Below are 7,952 nucleotides of genomic sequence, written 5' to 3'. Positions count from 1 at the left end.
GGTGCCACCCCATCACGTGGGCTGGCCAGGCTTTTTGGAGCACCCTTTATTTGGGGGAGATCCACCCAAATAAAGGGTGGCCAGGCGGCCCGGTCCGGGTATTTTCTACTTTCATTTGCGCGCCTGGGATGCGGTTCCACCCCATCATGTCGTTTCTCTTCTCATTGTCATCACCCATCATTGATCAGGATTAGCAGCATTTCATTTTCCTCCTCGACTGCCTTCTTCTGTTATACATTTCATTGTTTTATCTATGCTGCCTCTTCTGACCTGTCTCCCCATTGTTATGCTTGTGTATTGTATGCACAGTCAGAAAGGTCCCATTTCACTGCAGGCAACTGCAAGTGAAAATAAAAGCTTCAATCAATCAGGAGGGCTGGCCAGGCTTTCAGAGCCTGGGAGAGGTACACCCAAATGAAGGGTGGACAGGTGGTCCTGTGTGTGTTTTTTCTGTTTTCGTTCATACGCCTGGGGGGCGGTGCCACCCCATCACGTAGGCTGGCCAGGCTTTCGGAGCCTGGGGGAGGTCCACCCTAATAAAGGGTGGCCAGGCGGCCCGGTCCGTTTTTTTTTTTCTTTTGTTATCATTTATACGCCTGGGGGGCGGTGCCACCCCATCACGTGGGCTGGTCAGGCTTTCGGAGCCTGGGGGAGATCCACCCAAATAAAGGGTGGCCAAGCGGCCCGGTCCGGGGTTTTTTTTTTTCTTTTGTTATCATTTATACGCCTGGGCGGCGGTGCCACCCCATCACGTGCGCTGGACAGGCTTTCGGAGCCTGGGGGAGGTCCACCCTAATAAAGGGTGGCCAGGCAGCCCGGTCCGGGGTTTTTTTTTTTCTTTTGTTATCATTTATACGCCTGGGGGGCGGTGCCACCCCATCACGTGGGCTGGCCAGGCTTTTTGGAGCACCCTTTATTTGGGGGAGATCCACCCAAATAAAGGGTGGCCAGGCGGCCCGGTCCGGGTATTTTCTACTTTCATTTGCGCGCCTGGGATGCGGTTCCACCCCATCATGTCGTTTCTCTTCTCATTGTCATCACCCATCATTGATCAGGATTAGCAGCATTTCATTTGGGTGGCTTTTGGAGCCTGGGGGAGGTCCACCCTAATAAAGGGTGGCCAGGCAGCCCAGTCCGGGTTTTTTTTTTTTCTTTTGTTATCATTTATACGCCTGGGGGGCGGTGCCACCCCATCACGTGGGCTGGCCAGGCTTTTTGGAGCACCCTTTATTTGGGGGAGATCCACCCAAATAAAGGGTGGCCAGGCGGCCCGGTCCGGGTATTTTCTACTTTCATTTGCGCGCCTGGGATGCGGTTCCACCCCATCATGTCGTTTCTCTTCTCATTGTCATCACCCATCATTGATCAGGATTAGCAGCATTTCATTTTCCTCCTCGACTGCCTTCTTCTGTTATACATTTCATTGTTTTATCTATGCTGCCTCTTCTGACCTGTCTCCCCATTGTTATGCTTCTGTATTGTATGCACGGTCAGAAAGGTCCCATTTCACTGCAGGCAACTGCAAGTGACAAATAAAAGCTTCAATCAATCAGGAGGGCTGGCCAGGCTTTCAGAGCCTGGGAGAGGTACACCCTAATAAAGGGTGGACAGGTGGCCCTGTGTGTGTTTTTTCTGTTTTTGTTCATTTGCCTGGGGGGCGGTGCCACCCCATCACGTGGCCTGGCCAGGCTTTCGGAGCCTGGGGGAGGTCCACCCTAATAAAGGGTGGCCAGGCGGCCCGGTCCGGGGTTTTTTTTCTTTTATTATCATTTATACGCCTGGGGGGCGGTGCCACCCCATCATTTGGGCTGGTCAGGCTTTCGGAGCCTGGGGGAGGTCCACCCAAATAAAGGGTGGCCAAGCGGCCCGGTCCGGGTATTTTCTACTTTCATTTGCGCGCCTGGGATGCGGTTCCACCCCATCATGTCGTTTCGCTTCTCATTGTCATCCCCCATCATTGATCAGGATTAGTAGCATTTAATTGGGGTGGCTTTTGGAGCCTGGGGGAGGTCCACCCTAATAAAGGGTGGCCAGGAAGTCCGGTCCGGGGTTTTTTTTTCTTTTGTTATCATTTATACGCCTGGGGGGCAGTGCCACCCCATCACGTGGGCTGGTCAGGCTTTCGGAGCGTGGGGGAGGTCCACCCTAATAAAGGGTGGCCAGGCAGCCCGGCCGGGGTTTTTTTTTTTTCTTTTGTTATCATTTATACGCCTGGGGGGCGGTGCCACCCTATCACGTGGGCTGGCCAGGCTTTTTGGAGCACCCTTTATTTGGGGGAGATCCACCCAAATAAAGGGTGGCCAGGCGGCCCGGTCCGGGTATTTTCTACTTTCATTTGCGCGCCTGGGATGCGGTTCCACCCCATCATGTCGTTTCTCTTCTCATTGTCATCACCCATCATTGATCAGGATTAGCAGCATTTCATTTTCCTCCTCGACTGCCTTCTTGTGTTATACATTTCATTGTTTTATCTATGCTGCCTCTTCTGACCTGTCTCCCCATTGTTATGCTTGTGTATTGTATGCACAGTCAGAAAGGTCCCATTTCACTGCAGGCAACTGCAAGTGACAAATAAAAGCTTCAATCAATCAGGAGGGCTGGCCAGGCTTTCAGAGCCTGGGAGAGGTACACCCAAATGAAGGGTGGACAGGTGGTCCTGTGTGTGTTTTTTCTGTTTTCGTTCATACGCCTGGGGGGCGGTGCCACCCCATCACGTAGGCTGGCCAGGCTTTCGGAGCCTGGGGGAGGTCCACCCTAATAAAGGGTGGCCAGGCGGCCCGGTCCGTTTTTTTTTTTCTTTTGTTATCATTTATACGCCTGGGGGGCGGTGCCACCCCATTACGTGGGCTGGTCAGGCTTTCGGAGCCTGGGGGAGGTCCACCCAAATAAAGGGTGGCCAAGCGGCCCGGTCCAGTTATTTTCTACTTTCATTTGCGCGCCTGGGATGCGGTTCCACCCCATCATGTCGTTTCGCTTCTCATTATCATCCCCCATCATTGATCAGGATTAGCAGCATTTAATTGGGGTGGCTTTTGGAGCCTGGGGGAGGTCCACCCTAACAAAGGGTGGCCAGGCAGCCCAGTCCGGGTTTTTTTTTTTTCTTTTGTCTGGGGTTATTTTTTCTTTTGTTATCATTTATACGCCTGGGGGGCGGTGCCACCCCATCACGTGGGCTGGTCAGGCTTTCGGAGCCTGGGGGAGATCCACCCAAATAAAGGGTGGCCAAGCGGCCCGGTCCGGGGTTTTTTTTTTTCTTTTGTTATCATTTATACGCCTGGGGGGCGGTGCCACCCCATCACTTGGGCTGGTCAGGCTTTCGGTTCCTGGGGGAGGTCCACCCAAATATAAAGGGTGGCCAAGCGGCCCGGTCCGGGTATTTTCTACTTTCATTTGCGCGCCTGGGATGCGGTTCCACCCCATCATGTCGTTTCTCTTCTCATTGTCATCACCCATCATTGATCAGGATTAGCAGCATTTCATTTTCCTCCTCAACTGCCTTCTTGTGTTATACATTTCATTGTTTTATCTATGCTGCCTCTTCTGACCGGTCTCCCCATTGTTATGCTTCTGTATTGTATGCACAGTCAGAAAGGTCCCATTTCACTGCAGGCAACTGCAAGTGAAAATAAAAGCTTCAATCAATCAGGAGGGCTGGCCAGGCTTTCAGAGCCTGGGAGAGGTACACCCAAATGAAGGGTGGACAGGTGGTCCTGTGTGTGTTTTTTCTGTTTTCGTTCATACGCCTGGGGGGCGGTGCCACCCCATCACGTAGGCTGGCCAGGCTTTCGGAGCCTGGGGGAGGTCCACCCTAATAAAGGGTGGCCAGGCGGCCCGGTCCGTTTTTTTTTTTCTTTTGTTATCATTTATACGCCTGGGGGGCGGTGCCACCCCATCACGTGGGCTGGTCAGGCTTTCGGAGCCTGGGGGAGATCCACCCAAATAAAGGGTGGCCAAGCGGCCCGGTCCGGGGTTTTTTTTTTTCTTTTGTTATCATTTATACGCCTGGGGGGCGGTGCCACCCCATCACGTAGGCTGGCCAGGCTTTCGGAGCCTGGGGGAGGTCCACCCTAATAAAGGGTGGCCAAGCGGCCCGGTCCGGGGTTTTTTTTTTTCTTTTGTTATCATTTATACGCCTGGGGGGCGGTGACACCCCATCACGTGGGCTGGCCAGGCTTTTTGGAGCACCCTTTATTTGGGGGAGATCCACCCAAATAAAGGGTGGCCAGGCAGCCCGGTGCGGGTATTTTCTACTTTCATTTGCGCGCCTGGGATGCGGTTCCACCCCATCATGTCGTTTCTCTTCTCATTGTCATCACCCATCATTGATCAGGATTAGCAGCATTTCATTTGGGTGGCTTTTGGAGCCTGGGGGAGGTCCACCCTAATAAAGGGTGGCCAGGCAGCCCAGTCCGGGTTTTTTTTTTTTCTTTTGTTATCATTTATACGCCTGGGGGGCGGTGCCACCCCATCACGTGGGCTGGCCAGGCTTTTTGGAGCACCCTTTATTTGGGGGAGATCCACCCAAATAAAGGGTGGCCAGGCGGCCCGGTCCGGGTATTTTCTACTTTCATTTGCGCGCCTGGGATGCGGTTCCACCCCATCATGTCGTTTCTCTTCTCATTGTCATCACCCATCATTGATCAGGATTAGCAGCATTTCATTTTCCTCCTCGACTGCCTTCTTCTGTTATACATTTCATTGTTTTATCTATGCTGCCTCTTCTGACCTGTCTCCCCATTGTTATGCTTGTGTATTGTATGCACAGTCAGAAAGGTCCCATTTCACTGCAGGCAACTGCAAGTGAAAATAAAAGCTTCAATCAATCAGGAGGGCTGGCCAGGCTTTCAGAGCCTGGGAGAGGTACACCCAAATGAAGGGTGGACAGGTGGTCCTGTGTGTGTTTTTTCTGTTTTCGTTCATACGCCTGGGGGGCGGTGCCACCCCATCACGTAGGCTGGCCAGGCTTTCGGAGCCTGGGGGAGGTCCACCCTAATAAAGGGTGGCCAGGCGGCCCGGTCCGTTTTTTTTTTTCTTTTGTTATCATTTATACGCCTGGGGGGCGGTGCCACCCCATCACGTGGGCTGGTCAGGCTTTCGGAGCCTGGGGGAGATCCACCCAAATAAAGGGTGGCCAAGCGGCCCGGTCCGGGGTTTTTTTTTTTCTTTTGTTATCATTTATACGCCTGGGCGGCGGTGCCACCCCATCACGTGCGCTGGACAGGCTTTCGGAGCCTGGGGGAGGTCCACCCTAATAAAGGGTGGCCAGGCAGCCCGGTCCGGGGTTTTTTTTTTTCTTTTGTTATCATTTATACGCCTGGGGGGCGGTGCCACCCCATCACGTGGGCTGGCCAGGCTTTTTGGAGCACCCTTTATTTGGGGGAGATCCACCCAAATAAAGGGTGGCCAGGCGGCCCGGTCCGGGTATTTTCTACTTTCATTTGCGCGCCTGGGATGCGGTTCCACCCCATCATGTCGTTTCTCTTCTCATTGTCATCACCCATCATTGATCAGGATTAGCAGCATTTCATTTGGGTGGCTTTTGGAGCCTGGGGGAGGTCCACCCTAATAAAGGGTGGCCAGGCAGCCCAGTCCGGGTTTTTTTTTTTTCTTTTGTTATCATTTATACGCCTGGGGGGCGGTGCCACCCCATCACGTGGGCTGGCCAGGCTTTTTGGAGCACCCTTTATTTGGGGGAGATCCACCCAAATAAAGGGTGGCCAGGCGGCCCGGTCCGGGTATTTTCTACTTTCATTTGCGCGCCTGGGATGCGGTTCCACCCCATCATGTCGTTTCTCTTCTCATTGTCATCACCCATCATTGATCAGGATTAGCAGCATTTCATTTTCCTCCTCGACTGCCTTCTTCTGTTATACATTTCATTGTTTTATCTATGCTGCCTCTTCTGACCTGTCTCCCCATTGTTATGCTTCTGTATTGTATGCACGGTCAGAAAGGTCCCATTTCACTGCAGGCAACTGCAAGTGACAAATAAAAGCTTCAATCAATCAGGAGGGCTGGCCAGGCTTTCAGAGCCTGGGAGAGGTACACCCTAATAAAGGGTGGACAGGTGGCCCTGTGTGTGTTTTTTCTGTTTTTGTTCATTTGCCTGGGGGGCGGTGCCACCCCATCACGTGGCCTGGCCAGGCTTTCGGAGCCTGGGGGAGGTCCACCCTAATAAAGGGTGGCCAGGCGGCCCGGTCCGGGGTTTTTTTTTCTTTTGTTATCATTTATACGCCTGGGGGGCGGTGCCACCCCATCATTTGGGCTGGTCAGGCTTTCGGAGCCTGGGGGAGGTCCACCCAAATAAAGGGTGGCCAAGCGGCCCGGTCCGGGTATTTTCTACTTTCATTTGCGCGCCTGGGATGCGGTTCCACCCCATCATGTCGTTTCGCTTCTCATTGTCATCCCCCATCATTGATCAGGATTAGTAGCATTTAATTGGGGTGGCTTTTGGAGCCTGGGGGAGGTCCACCCTAATAAAGGGTGGCCAGGAAGTCCGGTCCGGGGTTTTTTTTTTCTTTTGTTATCATTTATACGCCTGGGGGGCAGTGCCACCCCATCACGTGGGCTGGTCAGGCTTTCGGAGCCTGGGGGAGGTCCACCCTAATAAAGGGTGGCCAGGCAGCCCGGCCGGGGTTTTTTTTTTTTCTTTTGTTATCATTTATACGCCTGGGGGGCGGTGCCACCCTATCACGTGGGCTGGCCAGGCTTTTTGGAGCACCCTTTATTTGGGGGAGATCCACCCAAATAAAGGGTGGCCAGGCGGCCCGGTCCGGGTATTTTCTACTTTCATTTGCGCGCCTGGGATGCGGTTCCACCCCATCATGTCGTTTCTCTTCTCATTGTCATCACCCATCATTGATCAGGATTAGCAGCATTTCATTTTCCTCCTCGACTGCCTTCTTCTGTTATACATTTCATTGTTTTATCTATGCTGCCTCTTCTGACCTGTCTCCCCATTGTTATGCTTGTGTATTGTATGCACGGTCAGAAAGGTCCCATTTCACTGCAGGCAACTGCAAGTGACAAATAAAAGCTTCAATCAATCAGGAGGGCTGGCCAGGCTTTCAGAGCCTGGGAGAGGTACACCCTAATAAAGGGTGGACAGGTGGCCCTGTGTGTGTTTTTTCTGTTTTCGTTCATACGCCTGGGGGGCGGTGCCACCCCATCACGTGGCCTGGCCAGGCTTTCGGAGCCTGGGGGAGGTCCACCCTAATAAAGGGTGGCCAGGCGGCCCGGTCCGGGGTTTTTTTTTCTTTTGTTATCATTTATACGCCTGGGGGGCGGTGCCACCCCATCACTTGGGCTGGTCAGGCTTTCGGAGCCTGGGGGAGGTCCACCCAAATAAAGGGTGGCCAAGCGGCCCGGTCCGGGTATTTTCTACTTTCATTTGCGCGCCTGGGATGCGGTTCCACCCCATCATGTCGTTTCGCTTCTCATTGTCATCCCCCATCATTGATCAGGATTAGTAGCATTTAATTGGGGTGGCTTTTGGAGCCTGGGGGAGGTCCACCCTAATAAAGGGTGGCCAGGAAGTCCGGTCCGGGGTTTTTTTTTTCTTTTGTTATCATTTATACGCCTGGGGGGCAGTGCCACCCCATCACGTGGGCTGGTCAGGCTTTCGGAGCCTGGGGGAGGTCCACCCAAATAAAGGGTGGCCAGGCAGCCCGGCCGGGGTTTTTTTTTTTTTCTTTTGTTATCATTTATACGCCTGGGGGGCGGTGCCACCCCATCACGTGGGCTGGCCAGGCTTTTTGGAGCACCCTTTATTTGGGGGAGATCCACCCAAATAAAGGGTGGCCAGGCGGCCCGGTCCGGGTATTTTCTACTTTCATTTGCGCGCCTGGGATGCGGTTCCACCCCATCATGTCGTTTCTCTTCTCATTGTCATCACCCATCATTGATCAGGATTAGCAGCATTTCATTTTCCTCCTCGACTGCCTTCTTCTGTT

Source organism: Neolamprologus multifasciatus, chromosome 12, assembly GCF_963576455.1.
Source record: "Neolamprologus multifasciatus chromosome 12, fNeoMul1.2, whole genome shotgun sequence".
NCBI lineage: Eukaryota > Metazoa > Chordata > Actinopteri > Cichliformes > Cichlidae > Neolamprologus > Neolamprologus multifasciatus.
This window is presented reverse-complemented; position numbering follows the sequence as displayed.